Below are 19,169 nucleotides of genomic sequence, written 5' to 3' on the forward strand. Positions count from 1 at the left end.
GACGTATTGCCACAATCTGCTCAGATCTCGGTATATGCAGACGACATCTGTATTTGGGCATCAGGGGTGAACCATCCTCAAGTTCGTGCAAGACTTCAAAAAGCGGCAACGATATTGACATCTTAACTTCGCTTGCAGGGCCTGAACATTTCGACCGAAAAGTGTTCACTTGTGGCGTTCACACGCAAAATAATGTCACGTTACGCCATTCGCATCAATGGCTAAGTCATTCCCTATGAGAGAAGCCACAGATTCCTTGGTGTTGTCATCGACAGGAACCTCTCGTGAAGTACACATATCTACGACATGAGAAAGAGACTAATTTCGATTGTCTACGTCCTCTCCTTCATCGGGGGAAAGTCCTGGGGCGCATAAGTGCGCTCGATGCTACAACTGTACCGTTCCCTATTTCTGGGCTACATGCGGTACAGTCTTCCGATTTTCAGTTCCATTAAAAAAACAAATATCAAGACTCTTCAAAGTGTGCAAGCGCAAGCTCTCCGTATCTGTCTTGGACTGCCTAAATGTGCATCAACAGCAGCAACTGTTCTTGTTGCCCGGGAGCATCCTGTTATTACATACATTGCTGTTGACACCATGAGAACACATATTCGGCACCTCACACGGGTTCCCTGTCATAATCTCGCAACAATCCCAATAATTAGGCCACGTACTGCATTCGCCAAAATTATTGAAGCCCATCGCGCTTATCTTCCATCGCTGTTCACCCCTGCGTCAAGACCGTGCTCGCCCTTATGGAGTCTTCATGAACATCGGGTTCACCTCTATATTCCTGGTATTACAAAGAAAGCTGGTGTATCAATGCCCGCTCTCAAACAACTACATTGAATCACCTGCATTCTTACCACAGTCACCGCATACATATTTACACAGATGGATCAGTTCACTCGACCAGTTCTGCGGGGTCGGTGGTGATGCCGGCCAGATCCATCTTCATGAAAGTGAAGACGACCTATCCAACATCTTCAACTGGTGCGGAACTCGCAGCCTTACGGGCTGAGGTAGAGTTCATCAGTCAAGAACATCCACATGACTGGACGGTTTTCACAGACTCTAAAGCAGCCCTTCAAGCCCTGCAAGCTGCGGTACGCCGCGGGTCGCAGGAGCAACTTGTTGCTGAGATCCGTCTACTGTACCACGGCACCGTTTCCAAAGGTCATGACATCATTTTTCAATGGCTGCCAGGACACTGTGGTATTAACGGTAATCACCAGGCCGACCAGCGGTGGCGGCAAGGAAACGTCTTTAATCTGACTCCGCTGAGTATATGGCACTTCTGTAAAAAATACACAAACCATGGCTCCGGCCCTAGCCGAAAGTATCTTGACAGGGTGGTTCGCAATGGGCAAGAAAAGCAGAATTGGGGAGACGACAGGCGATGAAACTGAAAACAAGACCGTGGTAACGGACCTACGTGCCAAATTCCTGCAAAACATTTTTCTTCTCGTAAAAGTACACCATCTCTTCACTGTGGTCCAAAAACCGAATCCCTGAAGTTAAAGAACCTGAGTGGTGCACAAGCCACTTGCGGGCACCACATTGGACAAATTATGTTTGCCATCTCTCTGCGTTTAGAAGTTTTTAAAAAAAATGTATTTCTACATTGTATGCTTAAAATCCGTTCATTACTGTTACTTATTTTTGCAGTCCATAATGGACCTTTTTAAAGAAAATTTTCAATTCCATGCTCCACTCGCGCATTGAAAATATTTTTCGGGCAATATTTTCATCCAGTCCTCAAAGTCGATAAAAGCAGGATTCGCAGTAAGGATTACACAAAAACATTTCATATAGCTTGTGCTCCGTGGTTTTATTTTCGAACAAAAATATAGTTCTTGGATTTTACCTTCATAGTGCAAGGTAGCTGTGTAAGTTTGTTACATTTTTTTTCGAGACTGCAGTTTTAAGCACATTACAGAACGTTGTTACTAGCACGTCCTCAAAACACTGTTCGCAATTTAACTTGTGCATGCGACTTACATTGATTCCATTGGATGTTCGAAAATACTGAATTACACAGACCACCGCTACAAACAGCACTGGATTATCACAAATGTCAGTTACTAATCTACACACATATATGAACTATTAACACCAGCAGCATTAAAAGGCTGCTTAACATGTCAAGCTTATTCAATTGAAAAGAAAATGAAGAGCCTGCATAAAGTAAAGTAAAGGTCACAAAGACCTGTAGATTACAATTTTATTTTTTTAAGTGGAGGACAATAAACAACATTTGAAACCACAATTTTTGGACAGGTATTAGAGATAGGGACTAACTTGAAATCAGCACCTAAAAGTAATCAAAACGATACAATAGCAAATCTTGAAAAACAATGCAGAGTTGCCTTGAAAACTTTGCTACACTTCAGGCTAACTGGTGTTGTCAGATAAGATTAGCTAAAAAAATGTTAAGCATCAGACAATTCCCAGTGGCTAATTCCAAGTTGCTAAATTCAAGATGGAGATTACAAACTACAGAAACAGAAATACTAAACAGACATCCTAAAGCATCCAACTAAATCTACAGTAAAATATCACATGTATCCAACCTCTAATGTTCGTTTGTTCTTGAAAAACACATAGGATGAACATAACCTTAGAAAACGTATACAATGCATTCAATTTAACACAATCACACAAAAAGAACACAAAACAAAATTTTACACTCAATATATGGAGGCCTATGCTCTAGAGAAAGTTTATGTGCCCCGAAAGATATGTTAGCCACCAATTTGAAGGACCCTGTCGGAAATAAAATGCAGCACTCATAACTAATTTGGAAAAAATTAGAATACAGAAACACATGGACACATGCTTTTCAATCTAGCTAACATGTAATGACTAATGCTGAAACACAAGGAATTAGTCAACCTGGTATTACGTGACTGTGCGCACTACAAGCAAAGCAAAAACACATGGGCTAAGGTCAAAGCGCTCAGGACACAGGCATTCTCTTTGATTGCGAGAAAGGCATTCATCACCTTCACTTTAGGACGAAGTGAAGAAAAACTTCAGAAAAGTTCCCATGGCAACTGATCAGACTAAGGACTAGTAACTTTGTGATTAAATAAGTAATTGAATTTCTGAACAATTGTGTCTAAGCACATATTTGCTTGAAAACTTTATTGTTCACCAAATATATTATCACCATTATTTTTTTATAATTAAAGGATATGTATAAATGCTAGAAAATGTGTCATGTGACAGAACGGGAAGTCTATTAAAAACAAAAAATTACAAAATTCTGACAGTTCTCCCAGGAAGCTGTTCGAGCTAGATGCAAAAAGATAAAAACCATGACTAGCCCATGCAGGGACAAGAAACCAGTGGGGTGATGATTCTTAGGGTCAACGAAATGTTGCTGTTCCTGTTTGTCATGTCTTTCCATGCTGTCACAAAATGCGAGTACAGCATTTGTCGAAGTTTATAGCCCAAGGAATTCGTTTCTGAGCCTTGTTGTGCATAGCTAGCATTCCATACCTCTTGAAGGTATAGAAAATCTTGCCGTGAACACCATGAATGTTGGACATCCATGGATGCTCAGAGGCCTTATAAGACGGCTTAGAAGCCAAACCCTTTGGCTCTGTACTTTTTGACAAAGGCTATACATCAGTTTTCTCACAGATTAATGCTGATATTGTTTTCCTGTTTCTTCGCTCTGGCCAACTGTACCATGTTAACATTGATAAGTTATAGCAGCCCAGTTTGTGTTCCACTACCAGTATTCCAAATAGTACTAAAAAACTAGACAGGTAGAACATGTACAGGCAGATAGAAGAGGCAGATGTGCAGGAAAGACGAAGTGGTTTTTAAAAGCTGATGAGCTCAAAACAACCGAAGCGTGGTTTATTTTAAGCCAAATATCTAAAAGCACTCTCAAGAAAGGTCTGCAGACAGAATTCCTTCTTTAGATTTTCCAAATGGAACACCCAGAAGGCTGCAAACAGCAGAATCCCCACAGAAGCAATGAGGTTTTCACTACAGGGTGATGGCCAATGAACAGGAAAACTGCGCCTTGATAGGTGAGGAGGCATGCTGTATGTGCTTGGTCCTGCAAAATTAGAAACGAAATATCACTGACGTTTCTAACACTTGTAGAAGTGCAAAAAATACTGTCGCATTTCAGTATAATGCACATTATGACTACACTATCCTAGGGATGAATGCATGAGGGGGTGGTCTCCCCTCCTCAAAGTGAGAAATTTTAGATAAAAAAACCATGCTCAACCCAATTTTTTCAAGAATAAAGTCAAAGAAATGCGAGGTTCAAACATGTTACTGACCGATTTTTCAAGATAATGGCAACCAGGCTAATGTACTTGGAGCTATCAACACTGTCTAGCTTCAACTTCATTGCCCGCCAGTATGTGCAGGAGACCTTGGTGACAAGTTTTGTATCAAAACTTTTTCATTCATGATTCGTTAGTATGGATGAATCACTTTGCGATAATTTTGCTCGGAAACCAAAGTGTCCATATTACAGAGGTGCAACTGTACATATGATTTGTCCATTAGAGCCATGATCACATTTAGTGGGCCACCAAGACTATGCAAAAGTTAAACAAAATGCTGCAATGGCCTCCCTGCCAAAGATCTGAAACCATATTCTAGCTATAAAACAACTGAGCTGCTCAATCTCATTTAATTGCAACCAGTGCAGCAACAGCCTAACTGTAATCGAACTAGATGCTAAAAAAGCAATGGTGAGCCACTCCTCATAAGGGAGCGTGATACAAAGTGCATATTCGAAGAGTACAGCTGCACACGAAATCTGCCACTCTTGCTTTATTCGTGACATCTGATACATACGGCGACTACAGAAATTTTTGCTGAGCATCGAAGAAGCAAATGTTCTCTACGAAATCACATTTTGAGCACCTATAACAGCCCGGGATGCAACAATCAGTACTGCCCATGAATCATATTTGCGTGTGTATAATGAAGACCTAAAAATACAAAACTGGTACGGTGTTGTTCAAAGTGTATATCGCCATTATACACAGCTTGTGAAGTAGCACTTCACAATGATTGGATGCCATCGAAGACTACAACACAAAACACTCTTTTCCAACTTAAAACCAAAAATAGCTGCACCGTATCCAGACCTCATTACCATTTGTCAATAAAATGAAAAAAAAAACCACAGTCGCAAAAGCAAATAACGATGATCGCCTCTCCATAATTTCGTGCAAGTCTAAAAAAACCACAACGGTCTCAACATTGAATTATTGGTTAGTTGAAAAAAGTGGTAGTGAACACGCGTGAAAATGAAACAGTAGCAATGAAAATCCCAAAATAGCAGCGTGTCAGTACGCTGTATCTGGTTTAGTCATGAAATTAGTATATTTTCAGAACTGAGCATATTTGCAGCAGTTACACTGGCTTCTTATTCCTACTATTGTCTTTTTTTTAATTGCCAAGTAACTATGCCTGAATTTTAACGAAAATCCCTTTGGGGTCAGCAGCTCCTTACTGTCACTGTTTGCATCCCACCTCTTTGCAAGATAACGAAACACGAGGGCTTTGTGCCAGCCCCATTCTAAAATAAATAATCATAAAACCCAAGCTTCGCTAAGGCTCGTGACATCAATGACTAAATTTGAGCAAATTCTGCGCCTAAAAGGTAGTCATCAGATGCTCAGATAAATACTGAGCTTCTATTTTCGTACAAAAATTTCAGTTCCTGCATATGTCCACCAATAATTTGCACAAAAATACCTACAAGTGTTGCAGGGGGCATCTTTCTTTTCGACTTAACTCTGAACTGTTTGGTAATGCTTGTAGATTAAACTGATGCATCCTTGGAGTTCTTTATAGATTAGAACCTGTATAGAACAATGTCCAGTCAGGTTTGATACCAAACAAATCATTATGAATAAAATGTATGTCGTTCGAATTACTGACTCCAATAATGATAGGTGAGCAAGGCAATGAAGTATGTGATGCTTTCAAATTAAAGCAGCTGTTATATTTTCACAAATAATGACAGCACGTTTATACTGCACCCATCGAAGCTATGCCGCAACGAACCGCAGAACATGAGGCAAGAACTGACAGCCGTTGCTTTCTCGCTTTCACTCGTGTTCCAGTGACAAAGAGATTGCGCCATTCACTGAAAGCAACAAATAATCAGATTGGAATTCTAAATGTGGAGGGCGAATCTATGACGGCAGAATACAAGTATGCGCTTCAGAAGCTTTGAACACATTCATAAATTTGCTGCGACGCGCACGATAAGCAAAATTATGTTTTTTGTGGGGAACAATGGCGTTTTAGAAAAAGCGACCTGATTTTTTTTATGTTAATAGCGATGCTGCATACCTCGTTCTGCGAACATGCATGAAATTAAGAGTGGCCAAAAATGCTGCACATATCCAAACTAAAATGACACAAATGCTTCGGAGGGCACTAAGATAACAATGCCGAAAACATACAGGCGCTTGCAAGGTGTACTTCAGTGCAGACGCAAGCAGACTTGTACTACAGAGCGCTCGTGCGGTGCTTTGCGGAACGAAGGCGAACTTATAACGCAGGCAGTGGGATTGACCGAAAATGCAGGTGCTCAAGCGCTGGCGCATAGTCATATAAAACAACCCATGCACTGGCAGCGTGTCGTTAAGAAAACTGCGCTAATGTTTTGCTCCATTCCGCAGCACAGTGCTTCAGCGCTCCACACAGCCTGCTCACGTCTTTATCGTACAACGGTATTTAAGACGCAGAATCACTTACCATGACGGCGAGACGGATGTGAGACGGCAGGGATTCAAGAATATCCTTCCGGGCAGCAGTATCGAGGTATAAATTTCTCTCCCCTGGCCAAGGGCGCGACAAAGCCAGCGCTTGTCTCAATGCGCTCACAACGGCGCCATACCGCCATTCGCAAACCAGAGCGAGGGGCAAGCTCAGCCGTCGTTTACGATATCCACTTCGGTGAACTCGGTTAAGCATCCATCTTTCCTTTCTCCGTCGCGCATCGAAAAGCAGCAGCGGCAAACGCCCAGTCGCCGCTCACGATATCCGTTACAAGAGAGGCTCCAGACAACCCGCCGCGCTCAATTCTGCGACGCAATCCGAGACGGCCCCGCTGGCGCTGCTAGGTCTAGCGCCTACGCCGCTTCGGTCACAGCGTCCGCACTCACGAGTCACGACTCTCTCGCCGTCTTCTGATCCTTTGCGCCGCCTGCTGTCGATTGCATCTCGACCGAAACCAAAACTTGCTGCTTCGTTCCGGAACTAAGCGAAACAGATAAAAGTACACAGTTCCACTGGCGCGTTCTTTTGAACAGGAGAAGGAATTCGACCTCGCTCCGTCTCAGTTGCCGTCCGGTTTCTTTTTCTACACCGTTCGGAAGGTTCCGAATGGCGACATCCACTCCGTTAGAGACGGCTGATGAACTATTGCGGACCTCGTTAGCACACCGTCAGTTCTAGCTGGTGTTGCTTCGGTGTATATGATATCATGTGCACCGTTTAACCGGTGTTCTCGTCTGGCGATGCGGTGTTTTAAAGCGTACGAACACGGATAAACCTCCCATCTCGTGTCATTCGTGTTTAGTGTGCAGGTGAGCAGTGGCGCAGTGGCACAAGGCAGGTGCTGTGGTAGCTGTTGTCATCGGGGGTACTTGGGTTAGTTGAGTTTGAGTTGCGACCTAGGTTGCTCTTCCCGAGCCACCTCTCCCAATTAAATGGGCTGCCGCCTGACACGCTGGGCAGGTTGCCCACCACCCGCTGCGCAGGTGAGCAGCCTGCCGCAAAACCGGCTTCAGACCAACAGACAAACACACAACGCCCAAGTGCGGGGTATGGCCGCTATGAGTGCTAGCGCACTAAAAAAGCATTCGGGGGGGTAATACTCACACTTAACCTACATGGTTAACCTACATCTGCCCTGCAGGTAGTTGTGAACTTCCCAAATGCCGTGGCCATTGCGGACTCGGACAACAACGGCCTGCTGCAGTGCCTGTCAGCAACCCGGACCGAGATCGACCAAGAGGCACTAACTGCGACATCCATCTGGAAGTTCCAGAAGGCCGAAAACTTCGACGAGTAAAATTTAATAATAATAATAATTGATATTGGGGGAAAGAAAAGGACGAAGTATCTGTCTCATATATCGTTGGACACTTGAACCGCGTCGTAATGAAAGGGATAAAGGAGGGAGTGAAAGAAGAAAAGAAGAGAGAGGTGCCGTAGTGGACGCAAGGACGTGGCTCAGCTACCCAGGCTGCGGGGCAGTGGCTAAGTACCTGGCGGTGTTGCGTTAGCTTGCTAAATTTCTCCTTCTTTTTTGTCTGTGCCTGTTTGCTCCTGTTCTGGGGTGATTGGGTGCGGGACGAGAGCTTAATGTCGACTTCTCCTGGCCAGGGGTTTTCCCCTTGGTCGGCATCTCTTCCTAAAGACCAGCTCCCACTTGATCTCTTTTTCCGCAGCGGTGTTTCAAGCATTCCAGTCGCATTAGTGCCTTCCGATGGAGGCGCTATCCGACTGAACAACCCGGAGGCAGTGCAGGCGGCCCTTCAGTCCACATCGAAGCACTTTATGCACATTACCGATGTCCGGCAGTTTGGCAGGGGTGGTGTTTTGTGCCGGTCGTCGGATAAAGACTGTATTGAAGATCTAAAGTGCACGACCTTCGCCAGCCACCCGGTGAGCGCATTCATTCCGCCTCATCTCGCATGTTCCAAGGGCTTGGTCCGAGGGGTCGACTCTCGATTGAGCCCTGCGGAAACGCTTGAGAACCTCTCGCCTGCGGGAGTGATTGCTGTCCATCGATGCAGCAGGCTGGTTGACGGAGTAAAAATTCCTACGGAGTCCGTCATTGCCACATTTGCAGGATTATTTTGCCCTTCAGAGATTAAGGTGTGGCCATTGGTTTTTCGAGTAGATGCCTTTAACTCTCGGCCCCTTCAATGTCAAAACTGCTGGCGATTTGGCCACAGCGGCAAAGCCTGCAAATCGGCCTTACGCTGCTGTGCCTGTGGGGAACGTCATTGCAGAGAGGAATGTCCTGAACAGCAAGAGAAGTGTTGTTTGTGTAGCGGTGCTCATCCTGCTGATTCGCCTGACTGTCCTGCCCGAGCACAAGAAGTTCAGGTGCTCGAGCTTATAGACAAGCGCAGATGCACGCGGAGAGAGGCTTTTGCCGCAGTCAAGGAGAGAGCCTCAGCCTACTCTAGTGTGGCCGCCAAATGCCCACCCATAATGGATTCTAGTTTGTCCCAGGCTATTACAGCGGCAGTTGAGAAAGCTGTGGCAAATGCAATGGATCGCATTATGGAAACCGTGTCCACGTGCATTTCGCAGGTCATAGCTGCTCAGATGACCAATCTTCTGCAGGCGTACACCACTCCGCTCTTGTCTTCTTTGGCTTCGGAAGCTACCCCTCCTTCTGTAGTAATCGATTCCGCTCCACAGGGCCAAAAACAATGTGAGCAACAAAAGACCTCTCAGCCCTCTCCTTCGAATAGCGTTATGGACGCATCCTCTATGGATTGTATTGATATGGAGTGTGATCTCCGCGCCCAGAAACGAAGTGGGTCTCCTCTGAATATTGCAGGTCCATCTTGCCCCCAGTCAAAGACAAAGAAAAGTAACGCAAGTCAAAACGCTAAGACCAGTATTCTAGAAAAGGCAGTCGCGGCTGCGGCACTTCCGCCAAGATAGGGTTCTTAAGTGTCCTCCAGTGGAATTGTCGATCAATATTCTCAGCTTCAATAGATTTAAACTGCCTATGCAATCAGCTTCTACCAGATTTAGTTGCTTTACAGGAAACATGGCTAACTCCAAATTTCAATTATCATCTCAAGGATTACCATCCGTTCCGGCTTGACCGGTTATCACGAGGGGGAGGGTTGTTATTGCTCATATCTAAAAAGTTTTGCCACAGGGCATGCATTTCTTTTCAATATGCGGACAATGAATGTGAAATCCTTGCGGTTGACCTCAGTGTCCCAGGTCAACAGCCCTTTACGGGAGCTAATGCATATTTCCCGTCTGGTGTGCGTGACACTCGGCCCCTTGACTCACTCATGTCTAGTAGCCGATCTCAGGTTCTATTACTTGGCGACTTCAATTCGCACCATGTGACTTGGGGGTTTAAAACAGACAGCTTTGGTTCTAGGCTATTTGATTGGGCTTCTGGCAACACTTGATCTGCAACAATTCAGGATTGCCTACGTTTGTTCGCAGTCAATGCCGCTCTGCCCTGGATTTAACTTTTTCCTCCCCAGGAGTCTCCGTTATGTCTTGGGCGCCTGTTGACTGTGCAACAAACAGTGATCATCTACCGATTAGTTTCAAGTTTGCGTGTAAATTAACTCTTCCTGAGCGACATCAGCGCACGTTAATAAATTACAATTGCTTTGAAGACACTCTAAAATTAGCCCTCCAAATCACTTCAGACAATCGCGCTCAGATAAGTGCCGTAAGCAAGGCTGCACATCTATGTTCAGTACTGGACCATGCAAGGCAAAAGTCTGAATTTTTGATTAAGAGAACAAAGGATGCAATCGCGAACAGTTGGTGGAATTCTGAGTGCACGCGTGCATATAGACGACGGAAAGCAGCTTGGAAGAAACTTCTCATCAATCAATGCCCAAAAAATTGGCTGGATTATAAGTATGTTGCAGCAACATTTAAGCGCACTGTCGCCCGTGCAAAGGAGGAGTATAATACAAATCATTATGATTTCCTTTCCCAATCGGGCAGTAAACGAGCCTTGTTTAGTTTCATGAGGCGCAACAAGGTGATTCCTCCGACTGCCAACATTGAATCCCTCGTTCAGTCCCCTGCTGACATCGCAAAGGCCTTAGAAGATATTGCGTGTGGCCTAGAGCTTCGCTTTACATCTGCTTTACCTTCTCCTACTATATTCACATGCACCTCAAGTGATTTCACTGAGGTCTCTATGCCTGAGCTGTCGCAAATTGTTCTGCGCTTATCCCCAGCGGCTCCTGGCCCCGATAAGGTCACTTCATCTATGATCAAAATTTTGTTCAATGAATCTCCTGCAGACCTGTTGGCTCTAATTAACCATTCTATTAAAGGTCCTTGGATACCGCATGAGTGGCGTCTTGCTGAAATAGTTCCATTGCTTAAAAAGCAAGGGGAGGGCTTAACTTTAGACAATATACGCCCTATTTCGTTAACATCTAACCTAGTGAAATTGGTGGAAAGGGTCCTTCTCGGCCGTGTCATGTCATTCATTTCAGAAAATGCTGTATTGAATCCATGTCAAAATGGTTTCAGGCCGGGTTGTTCAATTTGGTGTGCTCATACTGATCTTGAGAGTCGTATTAAATTAGCTCGCAATAGAAAACAGTTTGCTGCGCTTGTCACCTTGGATATCAGTAAAGCATACGACAGCGTGGAGCACTCGACTCTATTACTAAGATTACAGGAACTCAACTTCCCAAGCTATTTTGTAGCCTGGATTTCTGTCTTTTTAGAAAATAGAGAATTTTACTGCTGCCAAAATGGTATTTCCTCAAGGAGATTTCCACAGACAAGAGGTGTTCCGCAAGGATCAGTTCTCTCCCCTGTTCTTTTTAACATTTTTCTAAGCTCAATTCCATGCATTCAAAATGTGAAAACTTATGTGTACGCCGACGATATTGCATTTTTTGCATCAGCAGGTGACATTCACACTCTTTATCGCACCCTGCAAAATTACCTCAATGTTCTTGACAACTGGCTAGGAAGAATTCATTTGTCCCTTAATGTGAAGAAATGCGCATTGTTAGTATTTCCAGTTTCTGTTCCTGTAAACATCTGCCTGGTCTATAGAAACAACATAATACCTCAAGTTCAGACGGTGAAGTATCTCGGTGTAATATACGACTCTACTCTCTCCTGGCGGCCACACATTGAGCAAGTTTCTGCAAAAGGAGTTCGGGCCATTGGCATCCTGCGCAGGCTTTGTAGTGCTAGGTCAGGCATGAGAAGACATACGCTTCTGATGATTTATAAAATGTACGTCCGCCCAATTTTGGAGTTCGGGTGTGTTTTATTCTCAGGAGCTCCTGCCTATAAACTTCGCCCTCTTGTGCTTTTGGAGCGTGAGGCGTTGCGCCTTTGTCTGGGGCTTCCAAAATATGTCGCCAATGCTGTTCTGCACCTTGAGGCGCGAATGCCTTCGTTATCAGCTAGGTTTCGCCTTTTAACAGTTCAAACATTTTTAAAATTGTGCGACTCCCCTCTTCACGCTTCCAGTATAATATTTCTTAGTCAACCTTCCGCCTTTTTTAGTGCTGCCTGGTCTCGATTTCATACCCCGCAGATATGTTACGTGCAGTCCCTCCTTGATCGCATAAATATCCATTTCACTGATGTCCGCCAAATATATAAGAACTCCTCATCTGTCCAGATTGAATTCGATGACATTTTCCCATCGAATGCAAAGCTGCAGCCCTTCCCGCTTCTTCAGGGTCTATTGCAGGACCACCTAAGGTCCTTTCCCTCTCATGTTCTTATTGCTACCGATGCCTCGCAGGATCGCGAAAAGGCAGGTGGGGGAATTTTTTCACCTTCACTGGATTGGTCTTTTTCTCTCCGTCTTCCTGACTTCACTCCAATTTTTCTGGCTGAATTATTAGCAGTAATCTTAGCCTTACGAAAATTAGAATCTACCGTTTCCCAGGTCGTGGTTATGACAGACTCTCTGTCCATTTGCTCTTCCTTATCCTCGCCCACTGACTCTCGGCCATTACGCCTCTTTAAGTTCCTGATTCCGCTGCATCTAAATTCGGTAAGGTTGCTTTGGGTACCAGGTCACATGGGCTTTCACTTAAATGAGGTTGCAGATTCCTTAGCAAGAGCCTCTCTCAGCGGCCCAATTGTTGCTGTCCTACCATCGTGTGCATATACAGCTGCGGTGAGGTTTCGCAGCTACACAATATTTCAGGAATTTGCTGCCTCGGCTCTTACATCGTCTCCCGAATATCAGCATCTTCTGCATCCTTGGAGTAGCAAAGACTGGCGCTCACGCAGACTAGAGGTCTCTTTCACGCGCTTGCGTTGCCGGGTTCCCCTTCTAAATTTCTACCTTCACAGATCTGGCCTGGCAGCTTCCCCACTGTGCCCTTTTTGTGCCGAACCTGAGACAATAGATCACTTCCTGCTGTTCTGCCGCCGCTTTTCTCATTTGAGGAAGCGTCTTTTGCAAATTCCATTTCATCAACTGTGCTTGCCTGTGTCTTCCGCGGTTGTTCTTTCCATTGGCGCTTCTTTGCTTGGACGAAGCGACAGGAGTGTGCGCTCTGCTGTGCAAAATTTTCTTCAAGAAACGCAGCGACTACCATTTTAATTTCTTTTTCCTGATCTCTGTCAGTAAGACATTGCAACATTACAGGCATTGTGTACTATTATGCATATTAAGCAATTGTCCCGTCTTCGATCTCCAAGTTAACTGGACCCCTTTCCTTCCCTCTTCCAATCTATCAGACTACATACTATTTCCACTGCTTTTCCTGTCAAAAATTTCCTGTATCCAGTAATTAACCGCCTGTGTCTTGGCCACTCCCCCGTAGTGGGTATGTGCCAGCAACGTCTGAGGCCTTCCTTCCTTCCTTCCTTCCTTCCTTCCTTCCTTCCTTCCTTCCTTCCTTCCTTCCTTCCTTCCTTCCTTCCTTCCTTCCTTCCTTCCTTCCTTCCTTCCTTCCTTCCTTCCTTCCTTCCTTCCTTCCGTAGTGGAGGGCTCCGGAATAATTTCGGCCACCTGGGGATCTTTAACGTGCACTGACATCGCACAGCACACGGGCGCCTTAGCGTTTTTGCTCCATAGAAACGCAGCCGCCGCGGTCCGAGTAATAATAATAATATTTGGTTTTGGGGGAAAGGAAATGGCGCAGTATATGTCTCATATATCGTTGGATACCTGAACCGCGCCGTAAGGGAAGGGATAAAGGAAGGAGTGAAAGAAGAAAGGAAGAAGCGGTGCCGTAGTGGAGGGCTCCGGAACAATGTCGACCACCTGGGGATCTTTAACGTGCGCTGACAGCGTACAGCACACGGGCGCCTTAGCGTTTTTCCTCCATAAAAACGCAACCGCCGAGGTCGGGTTCGAACCCGGGATCTCCGGATCAGTAGTCGAGCGCCCTAACCACTCAGCCACCGCGGCGGGTCCACGGTCCGATTCATATTTCATTTTCAAGACTCAAGTTATTTCTATTCTTTATTGTGGCATATTGTTTTTGTTTTCAATGGCGTCGGCGGCAATGTTCACCGTTGCCAGCGGCTCCTCCTGTTGGCACATGTTGATTTTTGGGTCTGAGCCATAAAAAGTGGCTGACGATTACGGTAGCCCGTAGTGTGAAATTTGAGCGAAATTCACACGCCACCTGCAACCACTGGCACGTGGTATTTCGTGTGATAGGTGGAGTTTGGCTGTGCTACTGCCTGCCATGGTTGTGAGGTGGCGTGTCGCGCCGACAACATCAACGACGGCGATTACGACGCGGAATCCACGAACGCACGCAGATCTACGCTTTAAAAACGTAGCCAAAAAGTGGCTTCTCTCTAGAACGTACCTGGCGTAGTCCTGCGGTGCGTAATGTATATCTAGTAGCTTCTTTTAAATCTAGCGATAATGCTACAACTCTGAACTTTAAAACTTTTGGGGTTCAAATAACAGCGGAAAAATCACACAGGGACTAAACTAACGATAACACAACATTGGCTATATTCAAGGGGCATTGCACACGTTTTCTTCCGACGACTGTTCTTTTCGCACTAGCCCCGTCCACACGCTTTTTCACCCTCAATCCACGAGGCACTCTTTCTCTCTCACCCGCACGTGCACATGGTTTGGTGGTCGCGTCCCCAGCCCCACACTTGCTCCGTGTTTGACATCTGGGGTTCATTCGGGAAGGACACCACTTGCGGGCGTGTAGCTGAAGCGCCGTCTGTAGCCGACCGTGCGGCTCTCCCTAATGTCGTTGCCCCTTAAAGGCGCCGGGCTGTTGGTGGTCTTTTGTCCGCTCTCTTCGGGGCGCCACCATTCGGGTGTCTCCAAGGGCGCCCAGGCTTCTGTTGCCGTCTGTTCGTGCTTTGTAGCACTTTACTCAAGCTAGGCGCTTCTTTCCGGGGAACTGCTGTTTCTGCTTCTTTGTTTACTTATTTCTTTACATCCTCCCCTCCCCCCCCCCCCCCCAAAATGAGTATACTCATTTTATGTTCGTTTCGAAGGGGTAGAGGAGCTGTACCGGTCGTCTTATGATGATCCCGGACGGCATCTTGACGGTGTATGATCGGATATGTCCATCTCGCCCCTTAAAGACCTCCACAACGCGAGCAGTCTGCCACATATGCCTCGGCGCATTTTCTTTGTGCACGATCACGAAGTCGTCCACGGCTCTGACACTCGCAGGGCTTGAAGCGGCGAAGTGGGCTGACCGTAACTGAAGGATGTACTCCTTCAACCATCGCTTCGAAAATGAATTTATGATAGCTTGCCGGTATTTCCACCTTCGACCTACGTCTGTTGCAGTGGCCGAAGGAATGGACGCTGTCCTTTCTTCGGGCAAAGCGATCAGCCGTTTTCCCGTGATGAGATGGGAAGGCGTCAGGACCGATGATTCCCTTGGGTCTGCTGAGGCGAATGCCAGTGGCCGGGAATTAATCGTTGCCTCTACGTCTGCCAGCACTGTGGCTAGCTCCTCGAATGAGAGGCTTTGATGTCCGAGGATTTTCCGCAGCGTTTCTTTAACTGTCTTCACCATTCGTTCCCACCAGCCTCCCCACCATGCTGTTTTTTCTACGATGAACTTCCAAGATAGCTGCTGAGAAGTGATGTAATCTTGCGTTTCGCGGCTGCGAAGAATATTCCACAGCATCTGCAGGCCTTTGGAAGCCTTCCTAAACGTCAGAGCGTTGTCGCTGTATATAGTCGAAGGCAGTCCCCGGCGCGCGACGAAGCGTCGTAAGCCAGCAAAAAACATTCAGTAGTTAAATTAGAGACCAGCTCCAGGTGAATTGCTATTGTTGTTGCGCAGGTGAATAGGGCAATGTAACTTTTGGAGCTGTCATCCTTCCTTCTTGTGTACAATGGGCCGGCAAAATCAATGCCCACAACTTCAAAAGCCTGATTGCCGCTCACTCTGTCGCAAGGAAGAGGTGCCATAGGTGCTGTTGCCGCCTTAAGTCGTTGTAGGCAGCACACAGGGCAGGACACTATGATTTTCTTTAGTTGTTTCCGTGCGCTAGGAATCCAGAAGGACTCGCGAAGTTCCGTCATACTTGACTGCACCCCCCCGTGTAAGGTGCGGCGGTGCGCTGCATTCATCACCAGGTTTGCAACAGCGTTATCCCTCGGAAGGAGAATAGGGTGCTTCACGTCTTCTGGCAGCTTTGCAAATTGCAGTCTTCCTGTGACCCGGAGCAACCCCTCGGTATCCAAAAAGAGCTGAAGCTGAGCAGCTTGCGAGTTAGGTAGCGTTTCTCCACGGAATAGCTTCATAATTTCATGCCCGAAGCCTTCTCTTTGGGCACACCTAATCCAGAAGTTGCGGGCTGTGTCAATCTCCTTCGCGGTAAGGAAGTCCTCAGCAACAGCACTTCTCCGGCAGTTGTTCACAAATCTTCTTATCCAAGCTGTCACTCTCAGCTAGCGAGTCATCATCATCATCATCATCATCAGCCCTACTACACCCACTGCAGGGCAAAGGCCTCTCCCATGTCTCTCCAATTAACGCTATCCTTTGCCAGCTGCATCCACCCTTTGCCTGCAAACTTCTTAATCTCATCCGCCCATCTAACCTTCTGCCGCCCCCTGCTACGCTTACTTTCTCTTGGAACCCACTCCGTTACCCTTAAAGACCAGCGGTTATCTTGCCTTCGCATTACATGCCCTGCCCAAGCCCATTTCTTTCTCTTGATTTCGACTAGGATGTCATTAACCCGTGTTTGTTCCCTCACCCACTCTGCCCGCTTCCGATCTCTTAACGTTACACCTATCATTTTTCTTTCCATGGCTCGCTGCGTTGTCCCTAACTTAAGCTGAACTCAGCTGAAGCGAGTAAGGCTGCTATAATTTTCTGCTCGCAGCAATGGAGTGTTGGCCTCAGAGACGAAAAGTTGATTTGTTTGTCTCTTTCTTTCTTCTGCAACGACCTCAGGGCTGCACGGCAGAGCAGACTGAGTCTTAGGCCACGAACTTGCGCTCTTTTCCAGCCATTCTGGGCCATGCCACCAAATTTTGCTGTTGCGGAGGCTCTCTGCTTTCATACCTCTCGTGAGGCAGAATGCTGGATTAAGGGATCCAGGGCAATGTCGCCAACTCTCCGGGTTGCTTGCGCTCTGTATTTCTGTTACTCTGTTTTGAATGAACGGTTTCCAGTTTTTTGCTGTGCTTCGAATCCAGTGGAGCGTTATCATTGAGTCAGTCCAAAAGGAAACATTCAATTGGTGATCGATTGCACCCTGCAGGTATGTGGCCATACGTGTTCCAATTACTGCAGCCGTTAGCTCCAATCGAGGCAGTGACAAGGCTTTTAGGGTCTTGGCAAGGATGAGATTGACGCTCACCGTTCCGCTGTCTTCTCCGATCCGAGGTAGGCGCAGCATCCGTAGGCAGTTGGACTTGCGTCGCAGAAAATGTGGAGCTGCCAGGAAAGTTTGTAGTTGGGCGCAATGCAACGCGGAAAGCAAAGCTGTCTCAAACTGGCGAGGTCCGAACACCAGCTCGTCCATTCCGCTTCCAGATCACTCGGTAACTGTTCATCCCACTCGATACCTCTCTCCCACATTCTTTGAAATAATATCTTTGCTCTGATGACAAATGGAGAAACAAGGCCCAAAGGATCGAACACACTGGCCGACGCTTGCAACACCCCTCGTTTCGTGTTCTTCTCTGTGCTTAAGGTGTTTAGCACGCCGGCCAGCGATATTCCCATGCGGTCAGTCGTGGGAGTCCAGTGAAGAGCGAGAACCTTTTGTGTCTCTTCTGATGCGCCGCAGTCTTCGTTGCGCAGGGCTTTTCGCACTGTGATCGAATTCGACATCCACTTTCGTAGGCGAATTCCGGTATTCCTCACTATCCCTGCTGCTTCCGTCGCTATCTTTAAGGCTTCGTGCTCTGATTTAGCCCCTGTAACCAAGTCGTCCACGTAGAAGGAGTCCTTCACGATGCCCGCTGTTTCTTTCACTGCACCCTTCTGCTTATCGAAATGGTGGAGAAGTGTGGCTGTGAGAAGGTAGGGGCTTGCCGTAGTGCCAAATGGTACCCTACACATTCTCCATTCTTCTACGCTAGGCAAAAGTTCCTGGGTGACAGGTGTGCTTCTGTACCAAAGAAATCTCAATGCATCTCTGTCCTCAGGTCGGACGCCGATTTGTTAAAAGGCCTTCTCTATGTCGGCAACGAGGGCTACTTCGTGCAGGCGGAATCGCACTAGAATGCGCACCAAGTCACCAATCAGCTTCGGTCCTTTTTACAGGTGGCCATTCAGTGACACCTTGCCGGGTGCGAGCGATGAGGCGTCGAACACCACGCGCAATCTGGTAGTTGTCGACTCGCTTCTGAAAACTGGCTGATGCGGCATGTAGTATACGTTGGTGGTCTTCGCTCCCATGGGAACTCTTTCTGCATGCCCGGCTTCCATGTAACTTGTAATAGCCGAGTCGTACTCTTCCAAAAGTTCTTTGTTCCGCCCAAGTCGCCTCTTCAAGCTGTTCAGCCGTTGCACCGCCATGTGTCTGTTGTCACTAAGTTCTTGCGATGGGTCTTTCCATGGCAGTGCAACTTCATAACGCTGACCTTTCTTTTCCAACTGTATTTTGTCTAGTGGTCGTGCGTTCGGCGTCTCTGGAAAATCTTTTATGCCAATGGCGTCTAACTCCCAGAAGTTCTGCAGCGTAGTGTGTACTTTTTCAGCCGTCTCCAAACCTATTCGTAATATGCAAATATTGTTTGCTAGTATGAGGTTGGAGGTCACACTGAACGGCCCCTGGATGGTCCAACAAAGTCTGGTGTTAACGGCTGCCAACCCTTCGGTTTCGTCGCTTCGCTGCACTTCACCAGTTTGGAATTTCCAGAGGTGATCGGCGCCAATTAATAATCCAATTCCTGGGACAGATGTCATGCTGGGATAGAGAAATTTGTCTGTGATTAATGCTCTTCCGAGTTCCATATTTTGCACAAAACTGTGATC

At 46.5% G+C, this 19,169-nt stretch overlaps 1 pseudogene; it reads left to right on the top strand.

Annotated features, from left to right (window-relative positions):
• Positions 1–8,074, top strand: part of LOC144102648 (uncharacterized) — a 59,241-nt pseudogene extending 51,167 nt beyond the window's left edge.
• Positions 8,075–19,169: the final 11,095 nt, after the last annotated feature.

Source organism: Amblyomma americanum, chromosome 8 (genome assembly GCF_052857255.1).
Source record: "Amblyomma americanum isolate KBUSLIRL-KWMA chromosome 8, ASM5285725v1, whole genome shotgun sequence".
NCBI lineage: Eukaryota > Metazoa > Arthropoda > Arachnida > Ixodida > Ixodidae > Amblyomma > Amblyomma americanum.